General features: G+C 33.8%; 1 protein-coding gene across 2 annotated transcripts in view; it reads left to right on the forward strand.

The window, feature by feature from the left end:
- The first annotated feature begins 1,027 nt into the window (after window positions 1–1,027).
- The window catches only part of LOC5577387 (sodium channel protein Nach), a 50,320-nt gene continuing 33,995 nt past the window's right edge, over window positions 1,028–17,352 (forward strand). For both annotated transcript variants that reach the window (XR_002500182.1, XM_021843209.1), the window contains exon 1: window positions 1,028–1,664. The gene's annotated coding sequence lies outside the window, so the exon portion shown is untranslated. The remainder of the gene's footprint in view (window positions 1,665–17,352) is intronic.

Below are 17,352 nucleotides of genomic sequence, written 5' to 3' on the forward strand. Positions count from 1 at the left end.
TTTGTATATTCATCATATTTTATGTGACGTTAGTAATATTATCAACCATCTCAAAGAAAACGTACGGCATGGCTTCATAATTCATGCATAAGACATGTTAGTGTAGTATGATATTCAATGTATCTTTTATCAACTGTAGAAATAAATAATACTTTCTAATAAAAAATATCGTTTCCATTCATGTTTCATATCACTTCCACAATCGATCAACTTAGGGCAAAGCTATCAATAACAATATTGATAATCGAATTGATTCACTTATCCGAAAATCATGATCCACTGTTAACAACCCTTTTGCCATTAGACTTATCGCTTACACAAAAGCCGTTCCCATCTAAATCGAATCTTTTGATCTTTGTCAAAACCATTCGCCCGCAAACAGGGGTGTTTTGCTCTTTTGGTATCACTTATGATATTGTTTTTTTCCGAAACAAACATGAACATGTGGATTCAGTGAGCATATGAAAATCTTGATTTCGATTGATTTGATTGGATGTACTGAAATTCTCATAGGAAATTTATTTATTTTTATTTAGTTATAATCAGTGCTGGTAGACTCACAATTAAATCTTAATCATTGAGTACTCTCGTGAGAACAAAATCATTTGAAATCACCAAACTCACCTTTTAGATTTCGATGCAGAATGGCTTGCTCACGTGCATTCCGTCTGAAATGATGTAATGCCGCACTGGTCGTAATAAACAGTTAACTCTCCCTTAGGGGCTGTCCATTAATTATGTAAGGGTTTATGGGGGGAGGGGGGGTTTGAGATTTCTTACGCGCCATACAATTTATTTTTAATTTTCATACAAAAAATCTTACCATGGGGGGAGGGGGGGTTGAAAATCCCGAAAATTGCCTTACGTAATTAATGGATCGCCCCTTACTTGATATTCTGTATCTCGATATCGAGTTAGAGAAACACAGTAAAAGTTGGTATTCATGGCTACCTCGATGGTTTCTTGGATCACATTTGCATTGATTTTGTGTTCTACAACTCGATACCTCCACAACTCGAAAGTCCCTTCAATATCGAGTTATCGAGAGAGCTTTACATCTACATTTGCATTCCGTAAATGCAAAAAATACGTGCAAGCTTTTTAAGTATGTTTATTAAAACACCGAAGTAGATTTAAGTGCATCTAGTCATATTAATCAAAAGCTTCAAATTGAAGCATTCATAAGCTTATTAAGCAAATAGTTATATTATGTTTGGATAACGTTATTAACTATCAAACGAGAAAAAAGATAAATCAAAATATTAGAACACCCATGTCTGCAGACAGTCATGCACCGGTGGGTTAACAGTATAAGTTTTCCTCGTGAGTACCCAGGTGGTACAAGTTCGTCGTCCTGCCAGCTATCAGAGTTCAGTAAGTTCGGTTCCGTTATCTGCATTCGCCGGAAATCTTTGCTCCGAGTTTCCGTTTAGAGCCATGAAAGCGACCAACAAAGTCATCCGGTTGGCGAATGCTGCCAGAAGCAATCATCTGGAGCTACTGAAGCGAACCGACTCTGTTGTGACAACCGGTCGGTGCAGACAATATTCTGCTGTCGGGGTTCATCCAGCCAAGGGTGGCACGTTTCACCAAAAGATGATAACTGCAATAGACATTCAAGGTATTCGACACGTTTTTGATCGACGAAAACATCCTGTGGAAAGGTGAGTACTTTGACTTCGCTGTATTGTTTTGGTTCAGGGTTGGCATTTTCCGATATGACAATCAAACAAACTGCATATTTGAATGAATTTGTTCAAAATTGTTCAGCAATTCCCCTACGTATGATGCATTATGCATTATCTATGTGGTTTTCATATAGAACGGTTCAGAACCTAAATTTTACTGTTTTTTAACAGTCGAATGGTTAAAAAGATTTCGTTTATTTTTGTTATAATTGTTGACCTGTAAAACAGGCCTAAGCTTCAAAATTGTCATGAATTTTATATCAGGAACAATCATAATCAATCTTATATTTAGTTAGTAGCTGATAAGCTAACTATAGACATACATCTATCTTCTATAAAAATTAAAATTGAATGATGTTTGTATGTACAAAATGGCTTGAGAACGGGTCAACGATGTTTCACTATTCTTTCTCTGTTGCATTGTACAAGAGCTGTGACGTGTTCGTAAAAATGTCTTCTGTTAAAATCTACCGGGAAAATTGAATAAAACTGCAATACAAATTTGACGTTTTGTATGAAGATTTTTGCAAAGTCTACTGCAAATCCGCAGTACAACGTTTGGCGGGCCAACTAGTATATCTATAAAGCCATTCCATGAAAAACCGATCTAGTGGGTCACCGAATTCCGTGAAAGTTTGCTATTTTGTTTCTTATCCGAAATAAGGATACACGTGTTTTTGGATTTTTTGATTAGGGTGATCATTTCCAAAATAAAGTAACCAAAAAAATCGCGATTTTGCATATTTTTTATTGTTTTTTAATTCATAACTTTTGAACCGCTTGAACGATTTTCAATTTTCTTGGACGAAATTAGAGCTAAAGATTTTGACTTATCCAGAATAATATAAAATTTCACAGAAATTGTTTTTATTTTACATAAAAAAATAAATCAAAAATTTCCGTTTTTTCGTGTTTTGAAGGCCTCGGGACAAAGGTAGAAAAAAATTTTACGTTTGCTATCAAATTAGCGATGTATAAAACATACTGAGTGTCTGAGATATATATATATATATATATATATATATATATATATATATATATATATATATATATATATATTTTTTTTTTTTTTTTTTTTTTTTTTTGAAAATAAAAAATATGCAATTATTTATCGGCATACACTGTAGTTCTCAGCGCATAAGATTTTTCATTTAAAAAAAAAAAATCATGACTTTTGAACAGCTCAACCGGTTTTCAATATATTTTTAAGGAATGAAAGCTTAAGATTTCAACTTTTCAGAATAAATATAAAACTCTGGAAAAAAGATAGAAAATTGGTTGAGCTGTTCAAAAGTGATGATTTTTTTCAAAAATAAAAAATCAAATGCGCTGAGTCCTACAGTGTATGCCGACAAAAAATGACTGATTTTTAATTTTCCAAAAAATATATCTCAAAAACTGAAAAAAATGAGAACAGCAAAAACTCCTTTTGTCCCGAAGTCTTCAAAACACGAAAAAACGGATTTTTTTCCATGTAAAAAACTATTTTTTGTGAAATTTTTATTTTTATTTTATTTTTTTTATTTTTTGAAAAGTTAAAATCTTTAGCTTTCATTTTGTCCAAGAAAAAGTAATGGTTTTTAAAAAACTAAAATTTTGCAAAATCGCCATTTTATTGTCGTTCTATTTTGATTGCCATATTTCAAAATAGCCTCTGTTGGTATTTTGACATAACTTGACATCATATTACATGCCGAATGCTTTAAAAGGTAGATCTGCATGTTACATCTGATACAATTCTTTGAAAGTATTCACAGTTTCAGAATGAAAAAATGAATAATTCTAATTATAATGTGGTTCGTGTTCCATAAAATGCACACTTGGTATTCCATTTACCCAACGCCTATTGAGCGGTTCCACGCGAAATCGTCCATAAAATGCTGAAATCTGACAAGTACCATTCCGATTTGGATGAAACTGCGCAGATGTATTAAGTATATGAGACGAAAATTATCTCATATAATTGGGGATCGTTTAGAATCGATAGTAACTTCTGATAAGGGCGTATGTATTTTTGGCACCACCATTTAAAAAAAATTGTACCTCGGAAACCGTTTGTTATAGAGAAAAAGTGTCTGAGGAGGGATGGTAGACAATCAAATAGGCTTTGTAAAAAAATATACACTGAAAAAAAAAACTTTTATTTTCATAAAAAAAATCGAAATTAAACCTTCAAACACAAATTGCAAAAAATAGGTATCTTCGACTTTTTTCAAATTTTTTCTGTAAAATTTCAATGTAAAACTAGATGTTTTAAGCACAGTTTCAACATGGTGCAATCTAAAATAAAAAAGTTTTTCTAAGAGCAACTTTTGGTGCATTTCTGAAAATTCAATTTCTGGCCGTAGAAAAGACGTTTTGATGCTGTAATATGATTCTTCATCCAAAAACAATTCAAAATGCTAATAACAATGACATTCCTAAAACTAGCCGTTTTCTAGATATTTAGGATTCAATTATATTCATATCATAAAACTTAAGAAAATACGCCCGTTTCATAAGTTACTCCAGATGCTCCACCAACAATGTTACGTTTATCTCTTTCCACATTAATATCCCATGTTTCTCTCTTGTCATGAATTTTATATCAGGAACAATCATAATCAATCTTATATTTAGTTAGTAGCTGATAAGCTAACTATAGACATACATCTATCTTCTATAAAAATTAAAATTGAATGATGTTTGTATGTACAAAATGGCTTGAGAACGGGTCAACGATGTTTCACTATTCTTTCTCTGTTGCATTGTACAAGAGCTGTGACGTGTTCGTAAAAATGTCTTCTGTTAAAATCTACCGGGAAAATTGAATAAAACTGCAATACAAATTTGACGTTTTGTATGAAGATTTTTGCAAAGTCTACTGCAAATCCGCAGTACAACGTTTGGCGGGCCAACTAGTATATCTATAAAGCCATTCCATGAAAAACCGATCTAGTGGGTCACCGAATTCCGTGAAAGTTTGCTATTTTGTTTCTTATCCGAAATAAGGATACACGTGTTTTTGGATTTTTTGATTAGGGTGATGATTTCCAAAATAAAGTAACCAAAAAAATCGCGATTTTGCATATTTTTTATTGTTTTTTAATTCATAACTTTTGAACCGCTTGAACGATTTTCAATTTTCTTGGACGAAATTAGAGCTAAAGATTTTGACTTATCCAGAATAATATAAAATTTCACAGAAATTGTTTTTATTTTACATAAAAAAATAAATCAAAAATTTCCGTTTTTTCGTGTTTTGAAGGCCTCGGGACAAAGGTAGAAAAAAATTTTACGTTTGCTATCAAATTAGCGATGTATAAAACATACTGAGTGTCTGAGATATATATATATATATATATATATATATATATATATATATATATATATATATATATATATATATATATATATATATATATATATATATATATATATATATATATATATATATATATATAGTCATGAATAATTGCATATTTTTTATTTTCAAAAAAAAAAAATAAAAAAAAAAAAAAATATATATATATATATATATATATATATATATATATGTATATATATATATATATATATATATATATATATATATATATATATATATATATATATATATATATATATATATATATATATATATATATATATATATATATATATATATATATATATATATATATATATATATATATTTTTTTTTTTTTTTTTTTTTTTTTTTTTGAAAATAAAAAATATGCAATTATTCATGACTTTTGAACAGCTCAACCGGTTTTCAATATATTTTTAAGGAATGAAAGCTTAAGATTTCAACTTTTCAGAATAAATATAAAACTCTGGAAAAAAGATAGAAAATTGGTTGAGCTGTTCAAAAGTGATGATTTTTTCAAAAATAAAAAATCAAATGCGCTGAGTCCTACAATGAGAACAGCAAAAACTCCTTTTGTCCCGAAGTCTTCAAAACACGAAAAAACGGATTTTTTTCCATGTAAAAAACTATTTTTTGTGAAATTTTTATTTTTATTTTATTTTTTTTATTTTTTGAAAAGTTAAAATCTTTAGCTTTCATTTTGTCCAAGAAAAAGTAATGGTTTTTAAAAAACTAAAATTTTGCAAAATCGCCATTTTATTGTCGTTCTATTTTGATTGCCATATTTCAAAATAGCCTCTGTTGGTATTTTGACATAACTTGACATCATATTACATGCCGAATGCTTTAAAAGGTAGATCTGCATGTTACATCTGATACAATTCTTTGAAAGTATTCACAGTTTCAGAATGAAAAAATGAATAATTCTAATTATAATGTGGTTCGTGTTCCATAAAATGCACACTTGGTATTCCATTTACTCAACGCCTATTGAGCGGTTCCACGCGAAATCGTCCATAAAATGCTGAAATCTGACAAGTACCATTCCGATTTGGATGAAACTGCGCAGATGTATTAATTATATGAGACGAAAATTATCTCATATAATTGGGGATCGTTTAGAATCGATAGTAACTTCTGATAAGGGCGTATGTATTTTTGGCACCACCATTTAAAAAAAATTGTACCTCGGAAACCGTTTGTTATAGAGAAAAAGTGTCTGAGGAGGGATGGTAGACAATCAAATAGGCTTTGTAAAAAAATATACACTGAAAAAAAAACTTTTATTTTCATAAAAAAAAATCGAAATTAAACCTTCAAACACAAATTGCAAAAAATAGGTATCTTCGACTTTTTTCAAATTTTTTCTGTAAAATTTCAATGTAAAACTAGATGTTTTAAGCACAGTTTCAACATGGTGCAATCTAAAATAAAAAAGTTTTTCTAAGAGCAACTTTTGGTGCATTTCTGAAAATTCAATTTCTGGCCGTAGAAAAGACGTTTTGATGCTGTAATATGATTCTTCATCCAAAAACGAGTAGTGTTTGATCCTTCGACCTTGACGCTTGCTCCTGCGGGGGCGCGCGATGAGGGCAGGATCAAACATGTCGCGCGCCGGTAGTGAAGTAGTGAAAAAGTGATCGGTTCGTTAGTAGTGTTTGATCCTTCGACCTTGACGCTTGCTCCTGCGGGGGCGCGCGATGAGGGCAGGATCAAACATGCCGCGCGTCGGTAGTGAAGTAGTGAAAAAGTGATCGGTTCGTTAGTAGTGTTTGATCCTTCGACCTTGACGCTTGCTCCTGCGGGGGCGCGCGATGAGGGCAGGATCAAACATGTCGCGCGTCGGTAGTGAAGTAGTGAAAAAGTGATCGGTTCGTTAGTAGTGTTTGATCCTTCGACCTTGATGCTTGCTCCTGCGGGGGCGAGCGATGAGGGCAGGATCAAACATGTCGCGCGTCGGTAGTGAAGTAGTGAAAAAGTGATCGGTTCGTTAGTAGTGTTTGATCCTTCGACCTTGACGCTTGCTCCTGCGGGGGCGCGCGATGAGGGCAGGATCAAACATGTCGCGCGTCGGTAGTGAAGTAGTGAAAAAGTGATCGGTTCGTTAGTAGTGTTTGATCCTTCGACCTTGACGCTTGCTCCTGCGGGGGCGCGCGATGAGGGCAGGATCAAACATGTCGCGCGTCGGTAGTGAAGTAGTGAAAAAGTGATCGGTTCGTTAGTAGTGTTTGATCCTTCGACCTTGACGCTTGCTCCTGCGGGGGCGCGCGATGAGGGCAGGATCAAACATGTCGCGCGTCGGTAGTGAAGTAGTGAAAAAGTGATCGGTTCGTTAGTAGTGTTTGATCCTTCGACCTTGACGCTTGCTCCTGCGGGGGCGCGCGATGAGGGCAGGATCAAACATGTCGCGCGTCGGTAGTGAAGTAGTGAAAAAGTGATCGGTTCGTTAGTAGTGTTTGATCCTTCGACCTTGACGCTTGCTCCTGCGGGGGCGCGCGATGAGGGCAGGATCAAACATGTCGCGCGTCGGTAGTGAAGTAGTGAAAAAGTGATCGGTTCGTTAGTAGTGTTTGATCCTTCGACCTTGACGCTTGCTCCTGCGGGGGCGCGCGATGAGGGCAGGATCAAACATGTCGCGCGTCGGTAGTGAAGTAGTGAAAAAGTGATCGGTTCGTTAGTAGTGTTTGATCCTTCGACCTTGATGCTTGCTCCTGCGGGGGCGAGCGATGAGGGCAGGATCAAACATGTCGCGCGTCGGTAGTGAAGTAGTGAAAAAGTGATCGGTTCGTTAGTAGTGTTTGATCCTTCGACCTTGACGCTTGCTCCTGCGGGGGCGCGCGATGAGGGCAGGATCAAACATGTCGCGCGTCGGTAGTGAAGTAGTGAAAAAGTGATCGGTTCGTTAGTAGTGTTTGATCCTTCGACCTTGACGCTTGCTCCTGCGGGGGCGCGCGATGAGGGCAGGATCAAACATGTCGCGCGTCGGTAGTGAAGTAGTGAAAAAGTGATCGGTTCGTTAGTAGTGTTTGATCCTTCGACCTTGACGCTTGCTCCTGCGGGGGCGCGCGATGAGGGCAGGATCAAACATGTCGCGCGTCGGTAGTGAAGTAGTGAAAAAGTGATCGGTTCGTTAATAGTGTTTGATCCTTCGACCTTGACGCTTGCTCCTGCGGGGGCGCGCGATGAGGGCAGGATCAAACATGTCGCGCGTCGGTAGTGAAGTAGTGAAAAAGTGATCGGTTCGTTAGTAGTGTTTGATCCTTCGACCTTGAGATTAGTGGCGCGGATCGCGAAGCAGGTTAGTAGTGTTTGATCCTTTGCTCGCGTCGCTTGCTCCTGCGGGGGCGGGTGATGTGAGCAGGATCAATCGTGTCGCGCGACGCTCGCGTGGCATGATCTATTAGTGGCGCGGTTCGCGAAGCAGGTTGGTAGTGTTCGATCCTTAGCTCGCGTCAAATAATTTATCATGGTCTAATCGCTTATCAAAGTGAATCCTGTGACCCAACGATCCTTCCCATTAACAAACATCCCTCCCAGTAACCTTTGTGGAGATGCAGAGGTAAACACGGTCTCCATATAGCAAAGGTTACACACTAACATTCCTTCCTCCAATCCCACCTGACTGCAAGGACGTGGCCGGCGCCGTTATTGACCTTGTATAAATAGAGGCACTGAATTATGCACACTGAAGAAGATTATGGCCAATCCCAGCCGAACTTCTAGTTGATTCTTTGTGCATTTTCACTGACTTCGGTCAATCACGGAATAGCAACCATTGATATGTGTAGTCAGTCTAAGCTAAGCTAAGCTAAGCTGTAATATGATTCTTCATCCAAAAACAATTCAAAATGCTAATAACAATGACATTCCTAAAACTAGCCGTTTTCTAGATATTTAGGATTCAATTATATTCATATCATAAAACTTAAGAAAATACGCCCGTTTCATAAGTTACTCCAGATGCTCCACCAACAATGTTACGTTTATCTCTTTCCACATTAATATCCCATGTTTTAAGGGCAGTTTCAACATGGTGGAATTTAAAATATTTTTTTTTCTATGGGCAACTTTTGGTGTATTTCTGAAAATTCAATTTCTGGTTATAGAAAAGGCGTTTTGATGCTACAATATGATTTTTTATCCAAAAACAATTCAAAATTCTAATATCAATGATCTTCCTATAAGTTACCGCTTCAAAATATTTGGGATTGAATTAAATTAATATCATAAAACTTAAGAAAATACGCCCGTTTCTTACATTATTCCAGATGCTCCATCAACAATGTTACGTTAATCTCTTCCCACATTAATATCCCATCTACTTTTTCTTTGACATTTAGACGGTTGGATGAACTGTTCGAAAGATACAGGATGATTGTTGGAATGTTGTTGAGAATTAATATAAGTATTACCACAGACAAACAGACGTAACACTGGATAAATTTCCATCGCCCACGAATTTAACGATCAGTTTAAAATACAACAGTTGTGAAGTTCACAACCAGAGGCGCGCGCGTCGCTTTCCTTCGTGTTTGACATTTCACACTACCGCCACCAGTTGGACATGTGGCACAAAAAGTTATTTCGTTCAATAAGCTCACAAGATGGTAGTAGTATTTGTGGTCGAGAGAATTTTGTGAAAAATGTTCTAGGTGTTACTTCTGTTTGTCTGTGGTATTACAATGGAAGATGATAATATGAATGATGTTAAGGAGGGGAAGAAGGAAAAACGCCTTTAAACTTCTTAACCTTATTTATTTATTCTCACGATTATTGTACATAATTTTAATATTTTTATTTGTTTTAATATATTTTGGTATAGAACAGATTTTAAATGTCAACTTATTTGATAATGTTTTAACTTTTCTATAAACATTATAATAGCTTACTGCCTCATCACTTGAATACAGTTTTGCTGCGATTTTGTTTTCGGAAATGGGTACAAAGCAATGGAATTTCTGTGTTCCTGGAATTAGCTTTGCTTGTTGATGTATGTTACTTAGTTCTTCTGATCCTTGTTCGTAATCTTCCTGTGACACAAAACAAAATGACAATTTTGTCAGGTATTCTTCTCTCCGCTTACTAGCCCACTCATACAAAGCTTTTGGATTAGTGATTGGATGCTCATGCTGTCTTGCCAAACTAGCTCTAGTAGCCATCCTTTTCAATGCGCCACCAATGGCACCGTATTTGTCTTGGTTTGTTTGACGGATCATTTTGGAGGGATTGGTGGCGGCTAATAATATTGTTACATATTGTTATTGTAACTTCTCAACAATTCGTTTATTTGTGTAAGTGTCAAAGATAAAGTTTATGGGATATTATTGCGCATTTCATTCACCACTGGACTCCGCAGTTAGTTTTTATAAGTGAGAGAAGGAAAATAAAAGTGCGATTCTGCATCCAATCTTGTTGATGTCTTCAGCGCACTCATTCATTATAAATCGTAGAATAAGTGCGCTGATGACACCAACAAGATTTGATGCAGGATCGCACTTTTATTTACATTCTCGCACTTATGAAAACTGACTGCGCAGTCCAGTGGTGAACGAAATACCCAATAATGTGGGAAGAGATTAACGTAACATTGTTGATGGAGCATCTGGAATAATGCAAGAAACGGGCGTATTTTCTTAAGTTTTATGATATTAATATAATTCAATCCCAAATATCTTGAAGCGGTTACTTATAGGAAGATCATTGATATTAGAATTTTGAATTGTTTGTGGTTAAAGAATCATATTGCAGCATCAAAACGCCTTTTCTATAAAAAGAAATTGAATTTTCAGAAATACACCAAAAGTTGCCCATAGAAAAACTTTTTTATTTTAAATTGCACCATGTTGAAACTGCCCTTAAAACATGGGATATTAATGTGGAAAGAGATAAACGTAACATTGTTGGTGGAGCATCTGGAGTAACTTATGAAACGGGCGTATTTTTATAAGTTTTATGATATTAATATAATTGAATCCTAAATATCTTGAAAACGGATGGTTTTAGGAAGATCATTGTTATTAGCATTTTGAATTGTTTTTGGATGAAGAATCATATTACAGCATCAAAACGTCTTTTCTACGGCCAGAAATTGAATTTTCAGAAATGCACCAAAAGTTGCTCTTAGAAAAACTTTTTTATTTTAGATTGCACAATGTTGAAATTGTGCTTAAAACATCTGGTTTTACATTGAAATTTTACAGAAAAAATTTGAAAAAAGTCGAAGATACCTATTTTTTGCAATTTGTGTTTTAAGGTTTAATTTCAATTTTTTCATGAAAATAAAAGTTTTTTTTTAGTGTATATTTTTTTACAAAGCCTATTTGATTGTCTACCATCCCTCCTCAGACACTTTTTCTCTATAACAAACGGTTTCCGAGGTACAATTTTTTTTTAAATGGTGATGCTAAAAATACTTACGCCCCTATCAGAAGTTACTCTTGATTTTAAATGGTCTCTCCACCAGTGGAAAAAACTTATTCTATAATATCGAAACTATGTGCAAAATTCCATTTGAATCCAAGGTAGTCGAGTTTCATCGTTTACCGATTTGGCGTGGAACCGCTCTATTTTTGTCGAATGTTCCAAATAAGCAGTTATGGGCAGTGTAGCTAATAGCAAATACCTCGAATGACATATTTCTGCCGTTTGTAAGGTACTAAGGCAGCGTCCATTTATAACGTAACGCTAAAATTGGAAATTTTTATTTCTGCAATGTCTCCAATTAAAAGCATTGAAAGAATTTTTTGGGTTGTTTAATATTGATCACTTATGATAACAAGACTTAGTATCCGATGGAAAATACCGCAATGCATTGATTTTTTACAATACTGGGTACCGACATCAAAGTAACAAATTGTTTTAGTTTCGAACGAATTTAATGATTTTTTTAGGAAAAATCACAAATGAATTATTTATTCGATTCATACATTTATTATTGTGTATTTCTTCAACTACTGGACTGCGAAGTGCGGCTTCATAAGTGCGAAGATGCAAATAAAAGTGCGGGATTGCATCGAATCATGTTGGTGTCTTCAGAGCACTTATTCGTTGGACTGTGAGGAATAACTCCGCTGAAGACACCGACTCGATTTGATGCAATCGCGCCCTTATGTTAGCATTTCCGCACTTGTAAAAACTTCTGCGATAGTCCAGTGGTAAAAGAAATGCCCAATATTTTTAATTTGATTATGGTTCAGGATTTAGGTTCAAATTTGTTGGGGTAAGGTACCGTGGGGGAAGTGTAGCAGTGGGGTAGGTGGATCATTCGTCCGTAATAAGAATAAATACTTTAATATTCCGAATGTTTTCACACCTTTGCTTCATTTTAGGTTATATTCTCACGTACACACTGATACTACTGCAAAACTGATACTACACGTGCACTACCACAAGCAAACTTGTTGACTGCAAAAATCAATTCATTTTAAAGTTGTTTTCTGTCGATAAAAAATCCATTACTATTAGTTTTTTCAACACATGGTAAACATTTCAGTTCTAATTGTATGAATCACAATGAAAAAAATGTATTTTTTGTAAATAAATACAGATATATTGGTCATGGTACACTTACCCGCACTTTTTAATGGGATGGGGTAAGTGGATCAACTATTGTTATCAAATATTGGCAGACTACTTACGCGGGTTTGAATAAGCTTACGTGTCATCAAGTGTTGTTTTCCTTTTATATTTTTCATTCCTAGCTTGAATTTGCCAAATTGACCTGAAAAAATTTCAATTAATCCACCTAAAAGTGTTGTACAATCTTTCTAGTACAAAAAAAAAATTAAAATTGAAAAATTCAAACAAAATTTTTCTTGGTTTTTCTAAGCTGAAATGCAAAAGAGCAAATTATACAAATTCTCCACCTGAAAGCATATTATCGTACGTTTTTTGACCATATCGACTGTTCTAGGCAGATGATATAAGTATTTCCTTAAATAGAATAAAAAGATTTCAGTATGCTAAACAAAAGTATATGTAATTAATATTTTAAACTAAGAGTGTCTTTCGAAAACATCGTTAAGAATAATCCTCAGTTCTTTTGTATAACTCAGGTATATAAAATGGATGAATTTTCTCCAAAATATTTTAGTTACAGTGTTTGTTTTTGTTCGAATAAGTGTAAACTAATGTACAAATATTTTTCATAATATTTTGATAAAATAAAGATTTTTTTTATTTTAAAGCTATCAAAATTTATAACATAGCACGTATAACAAGAATGACAGTAATATTATTCATACTATACATGATAACATCACATTTGTTTTGTGAATAAAGTTTTTTTCTATAGGTGATCCACTTACCCCACCATGGTGGGGCAAGTGGATCATTTGGCGCAAATTTTCAAATCCCTAATGCTCAATAGGTAAAAATCAGAGAAATCAAAATAATTGACGATTTGAAGTATAATAGTCCCTCATATGTCATGCACAGAAAAAAGTTTGAATTACATTATTGACGTTAGCTGTACATAACAATGAAGTTGACTATTGATTTTTCTGTATCCACTTACCCCACGATACCTTATCCAAGGTATTTCGAAATGGAAAAGCACAACAGTATTTTTCCGATTTTTCACACATCTAAACCGCGAGATACGATCTTAAAATTTCGCTCATTAAAAAACGGATTGTCTGAACGAACATGGATGAACTATTCATTGTAATTTGCATTTCCTCAATGCTATGTTGTTCAGGTTCAGCACTTTTTCTCATAATTTTCAAATAATTTTTAACATGCCTTCGAGGTTCAAAATTTATTGATAATTTGTTTTTGTAGTCAGTTTTATTTAAACCAAGAATCTTAAAACGAAACAATCTCAAGACTCCTCTAAAATCTAATTCTCACCTAGGGTAAGTGTACCAGTTATGGACATAGTGGTTCCCTATTTCGCCATACGTGATTACTTTCATGTCTTCAAATTTTGAAAAATTGTGTGTGTTGTAGCAGTTAGATTTAAGATATAACTTGATGTTAAAGCATTCAAAAAGATTTAAAATGTGAAAGTTATCAAAATTTTACATATGGCTAAATAGGGAACCACTATGGCCATAACTGGTACACTTTCCCTATATCGTTCAGAAATTCCTTCACAGATTTTTGAACGTAATCCGTGGTATCATTAATCGTTTTTTTTTATATTTCTTAAAAATTTCATTTGAAAATGCACATGTTGCAAGTTTTATATTTTTAAAACAAGCACTGATACCCTTTGCTCATGTCTATATACTATACCTTCTTTTCTGAAAGTTTTACGCATGTTTAAAAAATGTTTTAAGCTATTATTTCATTGAGCTGATATGGGATAACATTGATCACCTATGAAAACAATGTTCAGTAATAGTGAAATTATCATTACTTACTGCAATCATGGTCCCTAAATCCGAATATGAAACCCAAACTCTAACAAGTCATTTACTTTTTGAGTTAGTTCAAAATTAAAAACATCTTGAATTGTGGAATACGCCTAGAGGTAGGCAATTTCCTAAGGAAGTTCTACATCTTTCATGGTAATTTGTGAGTTATGCTTAACTGACCCTATTAATCCCGACCAGTAGATTACAATAATATTATAGCAAATAACAAATTATGTTTCATTTTTGTTAGAAGTACTGGATGGAGGAAATTATAACATAATCAAAACAAAATCAGTTTTAATAACAAAGGCTGTATCAAATTTGCTTCAATTCAGAACATATTTATAACACAATTTATTGTAAAAACTTGAGAGCAATTGCTTACAACATGTTTTGCTATAATTTTGTTATGGGGAATAACATAATGAGTTATATTTTTGTTTAATTTGAAACATTATACGTTACACTTTTTTTTAGATTATAACATATTTTGTTACAATTTTGTTAAGTGTAGAAAAAATTGTGTTATAATTTTTGTTAGTTAAACTACTAACCAGCAAAAATTATAACATATTTTGTTAGAAAAATGGCCCAACTGAGTAACAAAATCTTTTACAACTTTGTTGTAATCCACAGGTTTTTTGATCATGTCATTTTTAATCATGGAAATCATTGTTTCCAAAAGTTGAAAAAAATACGCATGAACACAATTTTTTGCAAAAACCTTAATGTTGATTAGCCAATGAATAGTTGCGCTTGATAAGTAATTCGATTTATGCAATATGCATCGAAATAATCTTCTGTCAGTCTATGAAAATTATGTCGACACTTATAATGTCGAACTATTAAAAGATTTTATGTAATTACAAGCAGAAGTAAAGGTATGTGTCCTTGAATATGTATTAGGTAAACTATAAATTATAGAACGCCGACACCGAGTGTCGAACCAATCATTGTTGTCTTGAATTAATACACAAATGCAACATTCATACCGTTTTCGAGATAAAGAAATGTGTAAATATATTTCACTCTTTGGAAATAGAAGCATGAAACCAGCTCACCAATTGATGATCCATCGCTGACAGGAGAGCTTCATAGGAGCAAGCTTGCTTGGACTTCACAAAGCACTGCCCAGCAAGACGTGCAAAAACAAAAAAAAAAAACTGGCGAAAACACGCGCGAAACCAAGAACGAAACATTTCCGACGACGCCAACACGAACCGTCCTGCTAGGGCTACACCAAGGCGGGTTCAATTTTCTCAAGTGTCCCATTATGATCACCTTATGGAGAAAACCGTACAGGGTAACGGTCGATACCTTCTCCTATATTCTTTTGAATGTTCTTAAAGAAATCCTTATGGAAATTCCTACAGTGAACAAAGTTTTTAACCTTAGCAATCTGAAGAAGAAAGACCTGAATAAAATAGTTCCTGAATAAAATAATTACTGTAAAGAATTTGTGGTGAACTTATTGAAACATCTTTCAGAATTTGGAGCATATCCTGTACTTTAAAAAGAGGCATTAAAAAGGAATCATGTGGAAAATTATGCTAGGAATATTTTGGTAAATTTGAATAATGGTACTACTCAATGAGTTTTATATATGGGAAACCTTATCCCTCTAATACCCAACCCCGCCTTTAGACGGGGTACACTTTGGAATTTTGTGTATTTTTTCGTAGCTCGGAAATCAAAATGATTTTATTTTTGGTTTATACCTTGACTCATAACACGCATATAAGAGAAGTTTTTTATGACTTTTGAAACTTTTTTGTATTTTTAGAAATTGTTTGAAAAATTGCATTCTTATATAACCTACAAATGCCTGGGCTTCATTTAACGTGTAATATAAAAAATCGTACCTTTTATATTTTTCTACGATTAACCTATCACAAACGAAGAGCCTGGTGGTATTCAAATCATTTCAAACCTGTATTTCCGTTAGTTACACGGAAAATAAAATACGCTCCGAAAAAAAATTAAAAATTTAATATTTTTAAAAATACCGTAACAATTTAAATTTTTATTATTGCCAAAAATCAACAACTAGAAAAGGCTTCAAGAAAAAATTAAAAAAGTTAGGGATGTTCAAGAATAAAATTTATAAAAATCAAAAACCAAAATTTAAATATTTGCGAATAAAAATAAATAAATGCCCAAAACGTGTTTAGAACGATTTTAGATAACGAAAAATAAAACTTAAATCGGAAATAAAAATTTGGGTATTAGAGGGTTATAGAAATTGAAGGGATGCTTTCTGAAAAACCTAGAACAAACCGTGGATACGTTGTCCGAGGAATCTTTAGTTGGAATATTGATGAAATTTTTGAAGAAAATTGCTTCGAGAAAAGGTAATCTTGTAATGGATTCAGCAATTCATTTTTTTGTGCTCTTGTAATGGATTCAGCATTTTTTTTTTTGTGCTTGAGTCAAAAATGCTTCCCGCAGTGTAACATTTGAGATATTCACTGGATTTCCTGAAAAAAAAAATTGAAGAATTCCAAGTAAAGTCCCATGGAAGTAATCTCAATAAGATTTCTAAAAAGTCACTTCAAATAATTCTTTGATGAATTATTAAAAAAAAATCATGAACGAATCATTCAGGGAAGAATCCTTGAGAAACTGTTAAGTATGAATTTCTAGCAAAGTTACTGGAGATCTGCTTTGTACAAAAAATGATGCAAATGCTAGTAGAATCCCTGGAATCATTCTGAAAAGAATTCCTCACTGAACTTCTAGTGATGTCCGGTTTTGGAGAAAACTCAAGAGGATTTGAGAAATTACTTAAGGAATTTCTAGTGAAAATTTTGAAGGCAGTGAATGTCTATTAGGCACGTCTAGAAATCCTTAGGAGAATTGCTTGAACAAATTTCCGAAGGAATCCCAAATAGCATTACTAGAGCTATGATTACAAGAAATTTTGCTGTTCAACAGAAAAATTGAGTTCATGGTCTAA

The sequence above is a fragment of the Aedes aegypti genome, chromosome 2 (assembly GCF_002204515.2).
Source record: "Aedes aegypti strain LVP_AGWG chromosome 2, AaegL5.0 Primary Assembly, whole genome shotgun sequence".
Taxonomy (NCBI): Eukaryota; Metazoa; Arthropoda; class Insecta; order Diptera; family Culicidae; genus Aedes; species Aedes aegypti.